The following is an 18,848-nucleotide window of genomic DNA, read 5'->3' as shown; positions in this document are numbered from 1 at the left end:
CTGTGTTTTTGTATTCCTGATATTTTCCACGGACTTTATTGTTTTGAATGTTTTTTATCAGGGAACATTTAATTTTGTGCTTGGAATCACTAATTGGTTCCACATGGAGACACCAGCGCTACACATTCCTATTTTCTAGGGAGAAAGCTACTGGGACTGTGGCAAACAAACATGATATATCTGTTTGTATTAATGACATTTCATGCACTTGCCTAACGAAAAGACTTTGCTTTTCTCCAAAACCATTTTTACTATGATTTTCTCAGTGCATTGCATAGAAATTACACACCACTTTGTCCGGATATGACCTTAATGAAAGTGAAAAAGTATCCGGATTTGTTTTGGCTAACTCAATCCCAGCTATTAATACAGCCTCATTGTGTGTGTTTTCTGGATATTATCAACGGACTTTATGGTTTTGAATGCTTTTTATCGGAGAACATTTTATTTTAAGCTTGGATACAGTAATTGGTTCCACATGGAGACACCAGCTCTACACATTCGTATTTCTAGGGAGAAAGCTAGAGGAACTGTGACAAATAAACATGATATTTCTGTTTGTATTGATGACATTTTATGCACTTGCCTAACAAAAAGACTTTGCTCTTCTCCAAAATCATTTTTACTGTGATTTTCTCGGTCCATTGCATACGAATTCCACACCAGTTTGTCCGGATATGATTCGATGAAACAGAAATATACTGTTGAGTTTTGGCTAACTCAATCCGAAACATTGTGAAAGCCTGTGTGTTTGTGTTTTCTGGATATTATTGATGGACTGTATTGTTTTGAATGTTTTTATCAGGCAACATTTAATTTTGCACCTCAGAAACACTAATTGCACTTGCCAAACGAAAAGACTTTGCTTTTCTCCAAAACCATTTCTACTGTGATTCTCTCGGTCCATTGCATACGAATCCCACACCAGTTTGTCCAGATATGACTGGATGAAACCGGAAATATCCGGTTGTGTTTTGGCTAACTCAATCCCAGATATTGCTACAGCCTCTGTGTTTTTGTATTCCTGATATTATCCACGGACTTTATTGTTTTGAATGTTTTTTATCGGGGAACATTTAATTTTGTGCTTGGAATCAGTAATTGGTTCCACATGGAGACACCAGCACTACACATTCATATTTTCTAGGGAGAAAGCTAGAGGAACTGTGGCAAACAAACATGATATTTCTGTTTGTATAGATGACATTTTATGCACTTGCCTAACGAAAAGACTTTGCTTTTCTCCAAAACCATTTTACTGTGATTTTCTCGGTCCATTGCATACGAATTCCACACCAGTTTGTCCGGATATGACTGGATGAAACAAGAAATATCCGGTTGTGTTTTGGCTAACTCAATCCAAAATATTGTGAAAGCCTCTGTGTTTGTGTTTTCTTGATATTATCGATGGACTTTATTGTTTTGAATGTTTTTTATCAGGGAACATTTAATTTTCTACCGTTGAAACACTCATTGGTTCATCAAGGGGACACCAGCTCCACACATTCGTATTTTCTAGATAGAAAGCTAGAGGAAGTTCGGCAAACAAACATGATATTTCTGTTTGTATAGATGACATTTTATGGACTTGCCTAAAGAAAAGAGTTTGCTTTTCTCCACAACCATTTTTACTGTGATTTTCTCGGTCCATTGCATACAAATTCCACACCAGTTTGTCCAGATATGACTGGATGAAACCGGAAATATCCGGTTGTGTTTTGGCTAACTCAATGCCAGATATTGCTACAGCCTCTGTGTTTTTGTATTCCTGATATTGTCCACGGACTTTATTGTTTTGAATGGTTTTTATCAGGGAACATTTAATTTTGGGCTTGGAATCACTAATTGGTTCCACATGGAGACACCAGCGCTACACATTCGTATTTTCTAGGGAGAAAGCTACTGGGACTGTGGCAAACAAACATGATATATCTGTTTGTATAGATGACATTTCATGCACTTGCCTAACGAAAAGACTTTGCTTTTCTCCAAAACCATTTTTACTGTGATTTTCTCAGTGCATTGCATAGAAATTACACACCACTTTGTCCGGATATGACCTTAATGAAAGTGAAAAAGTATCCGGATTTGTTTTGGCTAACGCAATGCCAGCTATTAATACAGCCTCAGTGTGTGTGTTTTCTGGATATTATCAATGGACTTTATGGTTTTGAATGCTTTTTATCGGAGAACATTTTATTTTAAGCTTGGATACAGTAATTGGTTCCACATGGAGACACCAGCTCTACACATTCGTATTTCTAGGGAGAAAGCTAGAGGAACTGTGACAAATAAACATGATATTTCTGTCTGTATTGATGACATTTTATGCACTTGCCTAACGAAAAGACTTTGCTCTTCTCCAAAATCATTTTTACTGTGATTTTCTCGGTCCATTGCATACGAATTCCACATCAGTTTGTCCGGATATGATTCGATGAAACAGAAATATACTGTTGAGTTTTGGCTAACTCAATCCGAAACATTGTGAAAGCCTGTGTGTTTGTGTTTTCTGGATATTATTGATGGACTGTATTGTTTTGAATGTTTTTATCAGGCAACATTTAATTTCGCACCTCAGAAACACTAATTGCACTTGCCTAACGAAAAGACTTTGCTTTTCTCCAAAACCATTTCTACTGTGATTCTCTCGGTCCATTGCATACGAATTCCACACCAGTTTGTCCAGATATGACTGGATGAAACCGGAAATATCCGGTTGTGTTTTGGCTAACTCAATCCCAGATATTGCTACAGCCTCTGTGTTTTTGTATTCCTGATATTATCCACGGACTTTATTGTTTTGAATGATTTTATCGGGGAACATTTAATTTTGTGCTTGGAATCGGTAATTGGTTCCACATGGAGACACCAGCACTACACATTCGTATTTTCTAGGGAGAAAGCTAGAGGAACTGTGGCAAACAAACATGATATTTCTGTTTGTATAGATGACATTTTATGCACTTGCCTAACGAAAAGACTTTGCTTTTCTCCAAAACCATTTTACTGTGATTTTCTCGGTCCATTGCATACGAATTCCACACCAGTTTGTCCGGATATGACTGGATGAAACAAGAAATATCCGGTTGTGTTTTGGCTAACTCAATCCAAAATATTGTGAAAGCCTCTGTGTTTGTGTTTTCTTGATATTATCGATGGACTTTATTGTTTTGAATGTTTTTTATCAGGGAACATTTAATTTTCTACCGTTGAAACACTCATTGGTTCATCAAGGGGACACCAGCTCCACACATTCGTATTTTCTAGATAGAAAGCTAGAGGAAGTTCGGCAAACAAACATGATATTTCTGTTTGTATAGATGACATTTTATGGACTTGCCTAAAGAAAAGAGTTTGCTTTTCTCCACAACCATTTTTACTGTGATGTTCTCGGTCCATTGCATACAAATTCCACACCAGTTTGTCCAGATATGACTGGATGAAACCGGAAATATCCGGTTGTGTTTTGGCTAACTCAATGCCAGATATTGCTACAGCCTCTGTGTTTTTGTATTCCTGATATTTTCCACGGACTTTATTGTTTTGAATGTTTTTTATCAGGGAACATTTAATTTTGTGCTTGGAATCACTAATTGGTTCCACATGGAGACACCAGCGCTACACATTCGTATTTTCTAGGGAGAAAGCTACTGGGACTGCGGCAAACAAACATGATATATCTGTTTGTATAGATGACATTTCATGCACTTGCCTAACGAAAAGACTTTGCTTTTCTCCAAAACCATTTTTACTATGATTTTCTCAGTGCATTGCATAGAAATTACACACCACTTTGTCCGGATATGACCTTAATGAAAGTGAAAAAGTATCCGGATTTGTTTTGGCTAACGCAATCCCAGCTATTAATACAGCCTCAGTGTGTGTGTTTTCTGGATATTATCAATGGACTTTTTGGTTTTGAATGCTTTTTATCGGAGAACATTTTATTTTAAGCTTGGATACAGTAATTGGTTCCACATGGAGACACCAGCTCTACACATTCGTATTTCTAGGGAGAAAGCTAGAGGAACTGTGACAAATAAACATGATATTTCTGTCTGTATTGATGACATTTTATGCACTTGCCTAACGAAAAGAATTTGCTCTTCTCCAAAATCATTTTTACTGTGATTTTCTCGGTCCATTGCACACGAATTCCACACCAGTTTGTCCGGATATGATTCGATGAAACAGAAATATACTGTTGAGTTTTGGCTAACTCAATCCGAAACATTGTGAAAGCCTGTGTGTTTGTGTTTTCTGGATATTATTGATGGACTGTATTGTTTTGAATGTTTTTATCAGGCAACATTTAATTTTGCACCTCAGAAACACTAATTGCACTTGCCTAACGAAAAGACTTTGCTTTTCTCCAAAACCATTTCTACTGTGATTCTCTCGGTCCATTGCATACGAATTCCACACCAGTTTGTCCAGATATGACTGGATGAAACCGGAAATATCCGGTTGTGTTTTGGCTAACTCAATCCCAGATATTGCTACAGCCTCTGTGTTTTTGTATTCCTGATATTATCCACGGACTTTATTGTTTTGAATGTTTTTTATCGGGGAACATTTAACTTTGTGCTTGGAATCGGTAATTGGTTCCACATGGAGACACCAGCACTACACATTCGTATTTTCTAGGGAGAAAGCTACTGGGACTGTGGCAAACAAACATGATATATCTGTTTGTATAGATGACATTTCATGCACTTGCCTAACGAAAAGACTTTGCTTTTCTCCAAAACCATTTTTACTGTGATTTTCTCAGTGCATTGCATAGAAATTACACACCACTTTGTCCGGATATGACCTTAATGAAAGTGAAAAAGTATCCGGATTTGTTTTGGCTAACGCAATCCCAGCTATTAATACAGCCTCAGTGTGTGTGTTTTCTGGATATTATCAATGGACTTTATGGTTTTGAATGCTTTTTATCGGAGAACATTTTATTTTAAGCTTGGATACAGTAATTGGTTCCACATGGAGACACCAGCTCTACACATTCGTATTTCTAGGGAGAAAGCTAGAGGAACTGTGACAAATAAACATGATATTTCTGTCTGTATTGATGACATTTTATGCACTTGCCTAACGAAAAGACTTTGCTCTTCTCCAAAATCATTTTTACTGTGATTTTCTCGGTCCATTGCATACGAATTCCACACCAGTTTGTCCGGATATGATTCGATGAAACAGAAATATACTGTTGAGTTTTGGCTAACTCAATCCGAAACATTGTGAAAGCCTGTGTGTTTGTGTTTTCTGGATATTATTGATGGACTGTATTGTTTTGAATGATTTTATCAGGCAACATTTAATTTCGAACCTCAGAAACACTAATTGCACTTGCCTAACGAAAAGACTTTGCTTTTCTCCAAAACCATTTCTACTGTGATTGTCTCGGTCCATTGCATACGAATTCCACACCAGTTTGTCGAGATATGACTGGATGAAACCGGAAATATCTGGTTGTGTTTTGGCTAACTCAATCCCAGATATTGCTACAGCCTCTGTGTTTTTGTATTCCTGATATTATCCACGGATTTTATTGTTTTGAATGATTTTATCGGGGAACATTTAATTTTGTGCTTGGAATCGGTAATTGGTTCCACATGGAGACACCAGCACTACACATTCGTATTTTCTAGGGAGAAATCTAGAGGAACTGTGGCAAACAAACATGATATTTCTGTTTGTATAGATGACATTTTATGCACTTGCCTAACGAAAAGACTTTGCTTTTCTCCAAAACCATTTTACTGTGATTTTCTCGGTCCATTGCATACGAATTCCACACCAGTTTGTCCGGATATGACTGGATGAAACAAGAAATATCCGGTTGTGTTTTGGCTAACTCAATCCAAAATATTGTGAAAGCCTCTGTGTTTGTGTTTTCTTGATATTATCGATGGACTTTATTGTTTTGAATGTTTTTTATCAGGGAACATTTAATTTTCTACCGTTGAAACACTCATTGGTTCATCAAGGGGACACCAGCTCCACACATTCGTATTTTCTAGATAGAAAGCTAGAGGAAGTTCGGCAAACAAACATGATATTTCTGTTTGTATAGATGACATTTTATGGACTTGCCTAAAGAAAAGAGTTTGCTTTTCTCCACAACCATTTTTACTGTGATGTTCTCGGTCCATTGCATACAAATTCCACACCAGTTTGTCCAGATATGACTGGATGAAACCGGAAATATCCGGTTGTGTTTTGGCTAACTCAATCCCAGATATTGCTACATCCTCTGTGTTTTTGTATTCCTGATATTTTCCACGGACTTTATTGTTTTGAATGTTTTTTATCAGGGAACATTTAATTTTGTGCTTGGAATCACTAATTGGTTCCACATGGAGACACCAGCGCTACACATTCGTATTTTCTAGGGAGAAAGCTACTGGGACTGCGGCAAACAAACATGATATATCTGTTTGTATAGATGACATTTCATGCACTTGCCTAACGAAAAGACTTTGCTTTTCTCCAAAACCATTTTTACTGTGATTTTCTCAGTGCATTGCATAGAAATTACACACCACTTTGTCCGGATATGACCTTAATGAAAGTGAAAAAGTATCCGGATTTGTTTTGGCTAACTCAATCCCAGCTATTAATACAGCCTCAGTGTGTGTGTTTTCTGGATATTATCAACGGACTTTATTGTTTTGGATGTTTTTTATCGGAGAACATTTTATTTTAAGCTTGGATACAGTAATTGGTTCCACATGGAGACACCAGCTCTACACATTCGTATTTCTAGGGAGAAAGCTAGAGGAACTGTGACAAATAAACATGATATTTCTGTCTGTATTGATGACATTTTATGCACTTGCCTAACGAAAAGACTTTGCTCTTCTCCAAAATCATTTTTACTGTGATTTTCTCAATCCATTGCATACGAATTCCACACCAGTTTGTCCGGATATGACTGGATGAAACAAGAAATATCCGGTTGTGTTTCGGCTAACTCAATCCGAAATATTGTGATAGCCTCTGTGTTTGTGTTTTCTTGATATTATCGATGGACTTTATTGTTTTGAATGTTTTTTATCAGGGAACATTTAATTTTCTACCGTTGAAACACTCATTGGTTCATCAAGGGGACACCAGCTCCACACATTCGTATTTTCTAGATAGAAAGCTAGAGGAAGTTCGGCAAACAAACATGATATTTCTGTTTGTATAGATGACATTTTATGGACTTGCCTAAAGAAAAGAGTTTGCTTTTCTCCACAACCATTTTTACTGTGATTTTCTCGGTCCATTGCATACAAATTCCACACCGGTTTTTCCAGATATGACTGGATGAAACCGGAAATATCTGGTTGTGTTTTGGCTAACTCAATGCCAGATATTGCTACAGCCTCTGTGTTTTTGTATTCCTGATATTTTCCACGGACTTTATTGTTTTGAATGTTTTTTATCAGGGAACATTTAATTTTGTGCTTGGAATCACTAATTGGTTCCACATGGAGACACCAGCGCTACACATTCGTATTTTCTAGGGAGAAAGCTACTGGGACTGCGGCAAACAAACATGATATATCTGTTTGTATAGATGACATTTCATGCACTTGCCTAACGAAAAGACTTTGCTTTTCTCCAAAACCATTTTTACTGTGATTTTCTCAGTGCATTGCATAGAAATTACACACCACTTTGTCCGGATATGACCTTAATGAAAGTGAAAAAGTATCCGGATTTGTTTTGGCTAACGCAATCCCAGCTATTAATACAGCCTCAGTGTGTGTGTTTTCTGGATATTATCAACGGACTTTATTGTTTTGAATGTTTTTTATCGGAGAACATTTTATTTTAAGCTTGGATACAGTAATTGGTTCCACATGGAGACACCAGCTCTACACATTCGTATTTCTAGGGAGAAAGCTAGAGGAACTGTGACAAATAAACATGATATTTCTGTTTGTATTGATGACATTTTATGCACTAGCCTAACGAAAAGACTTTGCTCTTCTCCAAAGTCATTTTTACTGTGGTTTTCTCAATCCATTGCATACGAATTCCACACCAGTTTGTCCGGATATGATTCGATGAAACAGAAATATACTGTTGAGTTTTGGCTAACTCAATCCGAAACATTGTGAAAGCCTGTGTGTTTGTGTTTTCTGGATATTATTGATGGACTGTATTGTTTTGAATGTTTTTATCAGGCAACATTTAATTTTGCACCTCAGAAACACTAATTGCACTTGCCTAACGAAAAGACTTTGCTTTTCTCCAAAACCATTTCTACTGTGTTTCTCTCGGTCCATTGCATACGAATTCCACACCAGTTTGTCCAGATATGACTGGATGAAACCGGAAATATCCGGTTGTGTTTTGGCTAACTCAATCCCAGATATTGCTACAGCCTCTGTGTTTTTGTATTCCTGATATTATCAACGGACTTTATTGTTTTGAATGTTTTTTATCGGGGAACATTTAATTTTGTGCTTGGAATCGGTAATTGGTTCCACATGGAGACACCAGCACTACACATTCGTATTTTCTAGGGAGAAAGCTAGAGGAACTGTGGCAAACAAACATGATATTTCTGTTTGTATAGATGACATTTTATGCACTTGCCTAACGAAAAGACTTTGCTTTTCTCCAAAACCATTTTACTGTGATTTTCTCGGTCCATTGCATACGAATTCCACACCAGTTTGCCAGATATGACTGGATGAAACAAGAAATATCCGGTTGTGTTTCGGCTAACTCAATCCGAAATATTGTGATAGCCTCTGTGTTTGTGTTTTCTTGATATTATCGATGGACTTTATTGTTTTGAATGTTTTTTATCAGGGAACATTTAATTTTCTACCGTTGAAACACTCATTGGTTCATCAAGGGGACACCAGCTCCACACATTCGTATTTTCTAGATAGAAAGCTAGAGGAAGTTCGGCAAACAAACATGATATTTCTGTTTGTATAGATGACATTTTATGGACTTGCCTAAAGAAAAGAGTTTGCTTTTCTCCACAACCATTTTTACTCTGATTTTCTCGGTCCATTGCATACAAATTCCACACCAGTTTGTCCAGATATGACTGGATGAAACCGGAAATATCTGGTTGTGTTTTGGCTAACTTAATGCCAGATATTGCTACAGGCTCTGTGTTTTTGTATTCCTGATATTTTCCACGGACTTTATTGTTTAGAATGTTTTTTATCAGGGAACATTTAATTTTGTGCTTGGAATCACTAATTGGTTCCACATGGAGACACCAGCGCTACACATTCGTATTTTCTAGGGAGAAAGCTACTGGGACTGCGGCAAACAAACATGATATATCTGTTTGTATAGATGACATTTCATGCACTTGCCTAACGAAAAGACTTTGCTTTTCTCCAAAACCATTTTTACTGTGATTTTCTCAGTGCATTGCATAGAAATTACACACCACTTTGTCCGGATATGACCTTAATGAAAGTGAAAAAGTATCCGGATTTGTTTTGGCTAACGCAATCCCAGCTATTAATACAGCCTCAGTGTGTGTGTTTTCTGGATATTATCAACGGACTTTATTGTTTTGAATGTTTTTTATCGGAGAACATTTTATTTTAAGCTTGGATACAGTAATTGGTTCCACATGGAGACACCAGCTCTACACATTCGTATTTCTAGGGAGAAAGCTAGAGGAACTGTGACAAATAAACATGATATTTCTGTTTGTATTGATGACATTTTATGCACTAGCCTAACGAAAAGACTTTGCTCTTCTCCAAAGTCATTTTTACTGTGGTTTTCTCAATCCATTGCATACGAATTCCACACCAGTTTGTCCGGATATGATTCGATGAAACAGAAATATACTGTTGAGTTTTGGCTAACTCAATCCGAAACATTGTGAAAGCCTGTGTGTTTGTGTTTTCTGGATATTATTGATGGACTGTATTGTTTTGAATGTTTTTATCAGTCAACATTTAATTTTGCACCTCAGAAACACTAATTGCACTTGCCTAACGAAAAGACTTTGCTTTTCTCCAAAACCATTTTTACTGTGATTTTCTCAGTGCATTGCATAGAAATTACACACCACTTTGTCCGGATATGACCTTAATGAAAGTGAAAAAGTATCCGGATTTGTTTTGGCTAACTCAATCCCAGCTATTAATACAGCCTCAGTGTGTGTGTTTTCTGGATATTATCAACGGACTTTATTGTTTTGAATGTTTTTTATCGGAGAACATTTTATTTTAAGCTTGGATACAGTAATTGGTTCCACATGGAGACACCAGCTCTACACATTCGTATTTCTAGGGAGAAAGCTAGAGGAACTGTGACAAATAAACATGATATTTCTGTTTGTATTGATGACATTTTATGCACTTGCCTAACGAAAAGACTTTGCTCTTCTCCAAAATCATTTTTACTGTGATTTTCTCAATCCATTGCATACGAATTCCACACCAGTTTGTCCGGATATGATTCGATGAAACAGAAATATCCGGTTGTGTTTTGGCTAACTCAATCCGAAACATTGTGAAAGCCTGTTGTGTTTGTGTTTTCTGGATATTATTGATGGACTGTATTGTTTTGAATGTTTTTATCAGGCAACATTTAATTTTGCACCTCAGAAACACTAATTGCACTTGCCTAACGAAAAGACTTTGCTTTTCTCCAAAACCATTTCTACTGTGATTCTCTCGGTCCATTGCATACGAATTCCACACCAGTTTGTCCAGATATGACTGGATGAAACCGGAAATATCCGGTTGTGTTTTGGCTAACTCAATCCCAGATATTGCTACAGCCTCTGTGTTTTTGTATTCCTGATATTATCCACGGACTTTATTGTTTTGAATGTTTTTTATCGGGGAACATTTAATTTTGTGCTTGGAATCGGTAATTGGTTCCACATGGAGACACCAGCACTACACATTCGTATTTTCTAGGGAGAAAGCTAGAGGAACTGTGGCAAACAAACATGATATTTCTGTTTGTATAGATGACATTTTATGCACTTGCCTAACGAAAAGACTTTGCTTTTCTCCAAAACCATTTTACTGTGATTTTCTCGGTCCATTGCATACGAATTCCACACCAGTTTGTCCGGATATGACTGGATGAAACAAGAAATATCCGGTTGTGTTTTGGCAAACTCAACCCAAAATATTGTGAAAGCCTCTGTGTTTGTGTTTTCTTGATATTATCGATGGACTTTATTGTTTTGAATGTTTTTTATCAGGGAACATTTAATTTTGTGCTTGGAATCACTAATTGGTTCCACATGGAGACACCAGCGCTACACATTCGTATTTTCTAGGGAGAAAGCTACTGGGACTGCGGCAAACAAACATGATATATCTGTTTGTATAGATGACATTTCATGCACTTGCCTAACGAAAAGACTTTGCTTTTCTCCAAAACCATTTTTACTGTGATTTTCTCAGTGCATTGCATAGAAATTACACACCACTTTGTCCGGATATGACCTTAATGAAAGTGAAAAAGTATCCGGATTTGTTTTGGCTAACTCAATCCCAGCTATTAATACAGCCTCAGTGTGTGTGTTTTCTGGATATTATCAACGGACTTTATTGTTTTGAATGTATTTTATCGGAGAACATGTTATTTTAAGCTTGGATACAGTAATTGGTTCCACATGGAGACACCAGCGCTACACATTCGTATTTTCTAGGGAGAAAGCTAGAGGAACTGTGGCAAACAAACATGATATTTCTGTTTGTATAGATGACATTTTATGCACTTGCCTAACGAAAAGACTTTGCTTTTCTCCAAAACCATTTTACTGTGATTTTCTCGGTCCATTGCATACGAATTCCACACCAGTTTGTCCGGATATGACTGGATGAAACAAGAAATATCCGGTTGTGTTTTGGCTAACTCAATCCAAAATATTGTGAAAGCCTCTGTGTTTGTGTTTTCTTGATATTATCGATGGACGTTATTGTTTTGAATGTTTTTTATCAGGGAACATTTAATTTTCTACCGTTGAAACACTCATTGGTTCATCAAGGGGACACCAGCTCCACACATTCGTATTTTCTAGATAGAAAGCTAGAGGAAGTTCGGCAAACAAACATGATATTTCTGTTTGTATAGATGACATTTTATGGACTTGCCTAAAGAAAAGAGTTTGCTTTTCTCCACAACCATTTTTACTGTGATTTTCTCGGTCCATTGCATACAAATTCCACACCGGTTTGTCCAGATATGACTGGATGAAACCGGAAATATCCGGTTGTGTTTTGGCTAACTCAATGCCAGATATTGCTACAGCCTCTGTGTTTTTGTATTCCTGATATTTTCCACGGACTTTATTGTTTTGAATGTTTTTTATCAGGGAACATTTAATTTTGTGCTTGGAATCACTAATTGGTTCCACATGGAGACACCAGCGTTACACATTCGTATTTTCTAGGGAGAAAGCTACTGGGACTGCGGCAAACAAACATGATATATCTGTTTGTATAGATGACATTTCATGCACTTGCCTAACGAAAAGACTTTGCTTTTCTCCAAAACCATTTTTACTGTGATTTTCTCAGTGCATTGCATAGAAATTACACACCACTTTGTCCGGATATGACCTTAATGAAAGTGAAAAAGTATCCGGATTTGTTTTGGCTAACTCAATCCCAGCTATTAATACAGCCTCAGTGTGGGTGTTTTCTGGATATTATCAACGGACTTTATTGTTTTGAATGTATTTTATCGGAGAACATGTTATTTTAAGCTTGGATACAGTAATTGGTTCCACATGGAGACACCAGCGCTACACATTCGTATTTTCTAGGGAGAAAGCTAGAGGAACTGTGGCAAACAAACATGATATTTCTGTTTGTATAGATGACATTTTATGCACTTGCCTAACGAAAAGACTTTGCTTTTCTCCAAAACCATTTTACTGTGATTTTCTCGGTCCATTGCATACGAATTCCACACCAGTTTGTCCGGATATGACTGGATGAAACAAGAAATATCCGGTTGTGTTTTGGCTAACTCAATCCAAAATATTGTGAAAGCCTCTGTGTTTGTGTTTTCTTGATATTATCGATGGACGTTATTGTTTTGAATGTTTTTTATCAGGGAACATTTAATTTTCTACCGTTGAAACACTCATTGGTTCATCAAGGGGACACCAGCTCCACACATTCGTATTTTCTAGATAGAAAGCTAGAGGAAGTTCGGCAAACAAACATGATATTTCTGTTTGTATAGATGACATTTTATGGACTTGCCTAAAGAAAAGAGTTTGCTTTTCTCCACAACCATTTTTACTGTGATTTTCTCGGTCCATTGCATACAAATTCCACACCGGTTTGTCCAGATATGACTGGATGAAACCGGAAATATCCGGTTGTGTTTTGGCTAACTCAATGCCAGATATTGCTACAGCCTCTGTGTTTTTGTATTCCTGATATTTTCCACGGACTTTATTGTTTTGAATGTTTTTTATCAGGGAACATTTAATTTTGTGCTTGGAATCACTAATTGGTTCCACATGGAGACACCAGCGTTACACATTCGTATTTTCTAGGGAGAAAGCTACTGGGACTGCGGCAAACAAACATGATATATCTGTTTGTATAGATGACATTTCATGCACTTGCCTAACGAAAAGACTTTGCTTTTCTCCAAAACCATTTTTACTGTGATTTTCTCAGTGCATTGCATAGAAATTACACACCACTTTGTCCGGATATGACCTTAATGAAAGTGAAAAAGTATCCGGATTTGTTTTGGCTAACGCAATCCCAGCTATTAATACAGCCTCAGTGTGTGTGTTTTCTGGATATTATCAACGGACTTTATTGTTTTGAATGTTTTTTATCGGAGAACATTTTATTTTAAGCTTGGATACAGTAATTGGTTCCACATGGAGACACCAGCTCTACACATTCGTATTTCTAGGGAGAAAGCTAGAGGAACTGTGACAAATAAACATGATATTTCTGTTTGTATTGATGACATTTTATGCACTAGCCTAACGAAAAGACTTTGCTCTTCTCCAAAGTCATTTTTACTGTGGTTTTCTCAATCCATTGCATACGAATTCCACACCAGTTTGTCCGGATATGATTCGATGAAACAGAAATATACTGTTGAGTTTTGGCTAACTCAATCCGAAACATTGTGAAAGCCTGTGTGTTTGTGTTTTCTGGATATTATTGATGGACTGTATTGTTTTGAATGTTTTTATCAGGCAACATTTAATTTTGCACCTCAGAAACACTAATTGCACTTGCCTAACGAAAAGACTTTGCTTTTCTCCAAAACCATTTTTACTGTGATTTTCTCAGTGCATTGCATAGAAATTACACACCACTTTGTCCGGATATGACCTTAATGAAAGTGAAAAAGTATCCGGATTTGTTTTGGCTAACTCAATCCCAGCTATTAATACAGCCTCAGTGTGTGTGTTTTCTGGATATTATCAACGGACTTTATTGTTTTGAATGTTTTTTATCGGAGAACATTTTATTTTAAGCTTGGATACAGTAATTGGTTCCACATGGAGACACCAGCTCTACACATTCGTATTTCTAGGGAGAAAGCTAGAGGAACTGTGACAAATAAACATGATATTTCTGTTTGTATTGATGACATTTTATGCACTTGCCTAACGAAAAGACTTTGCTCTTCTCCAAAATCATTTTTACTGTGATTTTCTCGGTCCATTGCATACGAATTCCACACCAGTTTGTCCGGATATGATTCGATGAAACAGAAATATCCGGTTGTGTTTTGGCTAACTCAATCCGAAACATTGTGAAAGCCTGTTGTGTTTGTGTTTTCTGGATATTATTGATGGACTGTATTGTTTTGAATGTTTTTATCAGGCAACATTTAATTTTGCACCTCAGAAACACTAATTGCACTTGCCTAACGAAAAGACTTTGCTTTTCTCCAAAACCATTTCTACTGTGATTCTCTCGGTCCATTGCATACGAATTCCACACCAGTTTGTCCAGATATGACTGGATGAAACCGGAAATATCCGGTTGTGTTTTGGCTAACTCAATCCCAGATATTGCTACAGCCTCTGTGTTTTTGTATTCCTGATATTATCCACGGACTTTATTGTTTTGAATGTTTTTTATCGGGGAACATTTAATTTTGTGCTTGGAATCGGTAATTGGTTCCACATGGAGACACCAGCACTACACATTCGTATTTTCTAGGGAGAAAGCTAGAGGAACTGTGGCAAACAAACATGATATATCTGTTTGTATAGATGACATTTTATGCACTTGCCTAACGAAAAGACTTTGCTTTTCTCCAAAACCATTTTACTGTGATTTTCTCGGTCCATTGCATACGAATTCCACACCAGTTTGTCCGGATATGACTGGATGAAACAAGAAATATCCAGTTGTGTTTTGGCTAACTCAATCCGAAATATTGTGATAGCCTCTGTGTTTGTGTTTTCTTGATATTATCGATGGACTTTATTGTTTTGAATGTTTTTTATCAGGGAACATTTAATTTTCTACCGTTGAAACACTCATTGGTTCATCAAGGGGACACCAGCTCCACACATTCGTATTTTCTAGATAGAAAGCTAGAGGAAGTTCGGCAAACAAACATGATATTTCTGTTTGTATAGATGACATTTTATGGACTTGCCTAAAGAAAAGAGTTTGCTTTTCTCCACAACCATTTTTACTGTGATTTTCTCGGTCCATTGCATACGAATTCCACACCAGTTTGTCCGGATATGACTGGATGAAACAAGAAATATCCGGTTGTGTTTTGGCTAACTCAATCCAAAATATTGTGAAAGCCTCTGTGTTTGTGTTTTCTTGATATTATCGATGGACTTTATTGTTTTGAATGTATTTAATCGGAGAACATGTTATTTTAAGCTTGGATACAGTAATTGGTTCCACATGGAGACACCAGCGCTACACATTCGTATTTTCTAGGGAGAAAGCTAGAGGAACTGTGGCAAACAAACATGATATTTCTGTTTGTATAGATGACATTTTATGCACTTGCCTAACGAAAAGACTTTGCTTTTCTCCAAAACCATTTTACTGTGATTTTCTCGGTCCATTGCATACGAATTCCACACCAGTTTGTCCGGATATGACTGGATGAAACAAGAAATATCCGGTTGTGTTTTGGCTAACTCAATCCAAAATATTGTGAAAGCCTCTGTGTTTGTGTTTTCTTGATATTATCGATGGACGTTATTGTTTTGAATGTTTTTTATCAGTGAACATTTAATTTTCTACCGTTGAAACACTCATTGGTTCATCAAGGGGACACCAGCTCCACACATTCGTATTTTCTAGATAGAAAGCTAGAGGAAGTTCGGCAAACAAACATGATATTTCTGTTTGTATAGATGACATTTTATGGACTTGCCTAAAGAAAAGAGTTTGCTTTTCTCCACAACCATTTTTACTGTGATTTTCTCGGTCCATTACATACAAATTCCACACCGGTTTGTCCAGATATGACTGGATGAAACCGGAAATATCCAGTTGTGTTTTGGCTAACTCAATGCCAGATATTGCTACAGCCTCTGTGTTTTTGTATTCCTGATATTTTCCACGGACTTTATTGTTTTGAATGTTTTTTATCAGGGAACATTTAATTTTGTGCTTGGAATCACTAATTGGTTCCACATGGAGACACCAGCGCTACACATTCGTATTTTCTAGGGAGAAAGCTACTGGGACTGCGGCAAACAAACATGATATATCTGTTTGTATAGATGACATTTCATGCACTTGCCTAACGAAAAGACTTTGCTTTTCTCCAAAACCATTTTTACTGTGATTTTCTCAGTGCATTGCATAGAAATTACACACCACTTTGTCCGGATATGACCTTAATGAAAGTGAAAAAGTATCCGGATTTGTTTTGGCTAACTCAATCCCAGCTATTAATACAGCCTCAGTGTGTGTGTTTTCTGGATATTATCAACGGACTTTATTGTTTTGAATGTTTTTTATCGGAGAACATTTTATTTTAAGCTTGGATACATTAATTGTTTCCACATGGAAACACCAGCTCTACACATTCGTATTTCTAGGGAGAAAGCTAGAGGAACTGTGACAAATAAACATGATATTTCTGTTTGTATTGATGACATTTTATGCACTTGCCTAACGAAAAGACTTTGCTCTTCTCCAAAATCATTTTTACTGTGGTTTTCTCAATCCATTGCATACGAATTCCACACCAGTTTGTCCGGATATGATTCGATGAAACAGAAATATACTGTTGAGTTTTGGCTAACTCAATCTGAAACATTGTGAAAGCCTGTGTGTTTGTGTTTTCTGGATATTATTGATGGACTGTATTGTTTTGAATGTTTTTATCAGGCAACATTTAATTTTGCACCTCAGAAACACTAATTGCACTTGCCTAACGAAAAGACTTTGCTTTTCTCCAAAACCATTTCTACTGTGATTCTCTCGGTCCATTGCATACAAATTCCACACCAGTTTGTCCAGATATGACTGGATGAAACCGGAAATATCCGGTTGTGTTTTGGCTAACTCAATCCCAGATATTGCTACAGCCTCTGTGTTTTTGTATTCCTGATATTATCCACGGACTTTATTGTTTTGAATGTTTTTTGTCGGGGAACATTTAATTTTGTGCTTGGAATCGGTAATTGGTTCCACATGGAGACACCAGCACTACACATTCGTATTTTCTAGGGTGAAAGCTGGAGGAACTGTGGCAAACAAACATGATATTTCTGTTTGTATAGATGACATTTTATGCACTTGCCTAACGAAAAGACTTTGCTTTTCTCCAAAACCATTTTACTGTGATTTTCTCGGTCCATTGCATACGAATTCCACACCAGTTTGTCCGGATATGACTGGATGAAACAAGAAATATCCGGTTGTGTTTTGGCTAACTCAATCCAAAATATTGTGAAAGCCTCTGTGTTTGTGTTTTCTTGATATTATCGATGGACGTTATTGTTTTGAATGTTTTTTATCAGGGAACATTTAATTTTCTACCGTTGAAACACTCATTGGTTCATCAAGGGGACACCAGCTCCACACATTCGTATTTTCTAGATAGAAAGCTAGAGGAAGTTCGGCAAACAAACATGATATTTCTGTTTGTATAGATGACATTTTATGGACTTGCCTAAAGAAAAGAGTTTGCTTTTCTCCACAACCATTTTTACTGTGATTTTCTCGGTCCATTGCATACAAATTCCACACCGGTTTGTCCAGATATGACTGGATGAAACCGGAAATATCCGGTTGTGTTTTGGCTAACTCAATGCCAGATATTGCTACAGCCTCTGTGTTTTTGTATTCCTGATATTTTCCACGGACTTTATTGTTTTGAATGTTTTTTATCAGGGAACATTTAATTTTGTGCTTGGAATCACTAATTGGTTCCACATGGAGACACCAGCGCTACACATTCGTATTTTCTAGGGAGAAAGCTACTGGGACTGCGGCAAACAAACATGATATATCTGTTTGTATAGATGACATTTCATGCACTTGCCTAACGAAAAGACTTTGCTTTTCTCCAAAACCATTTTTACTGTGATTTTCTCAGTGCATTGCATAGAAATTACACACCACTTTGTCCGGATATGACCTTAATGAAAGTGAAAAAGTATCCGGATTTGTTTTGGCTAACTCAATCCCAGCTATTAATACAGCCTCAGTGTGTGTGTTTTCTGGATATTATCAACGGACTTTATTGTTTTGAATGTTTTTTATCGGAGAACATTTTATTTTAAGCTTGGATACATTAATTGGTTCCACATGGAAACACCAGCTCTACACATTCGTATTTCTAGGGAGAAAGCTAGAGGAACTGTGACAAATAAACATGATATTTCTGTTTGTATTGATGACATTTTA

Source organism: Lepus europaeus, chromosome 11 (assembly GCF_033115175.1).
Source record: "Lepus europaeus isolate LE1 chromosome 11, mLepTim1.pri, whole genome shotgun sequence".
NCBI classification, from domain to species: domain Eukaryota; kingdom Metazoa; phylum Chordata; class Mammalia; order Lagomorpha; family Leporidae; genus Lepus; species Lepus europaeus.
Note: the sequence above shows the minus strand (reverse complement) of the source record.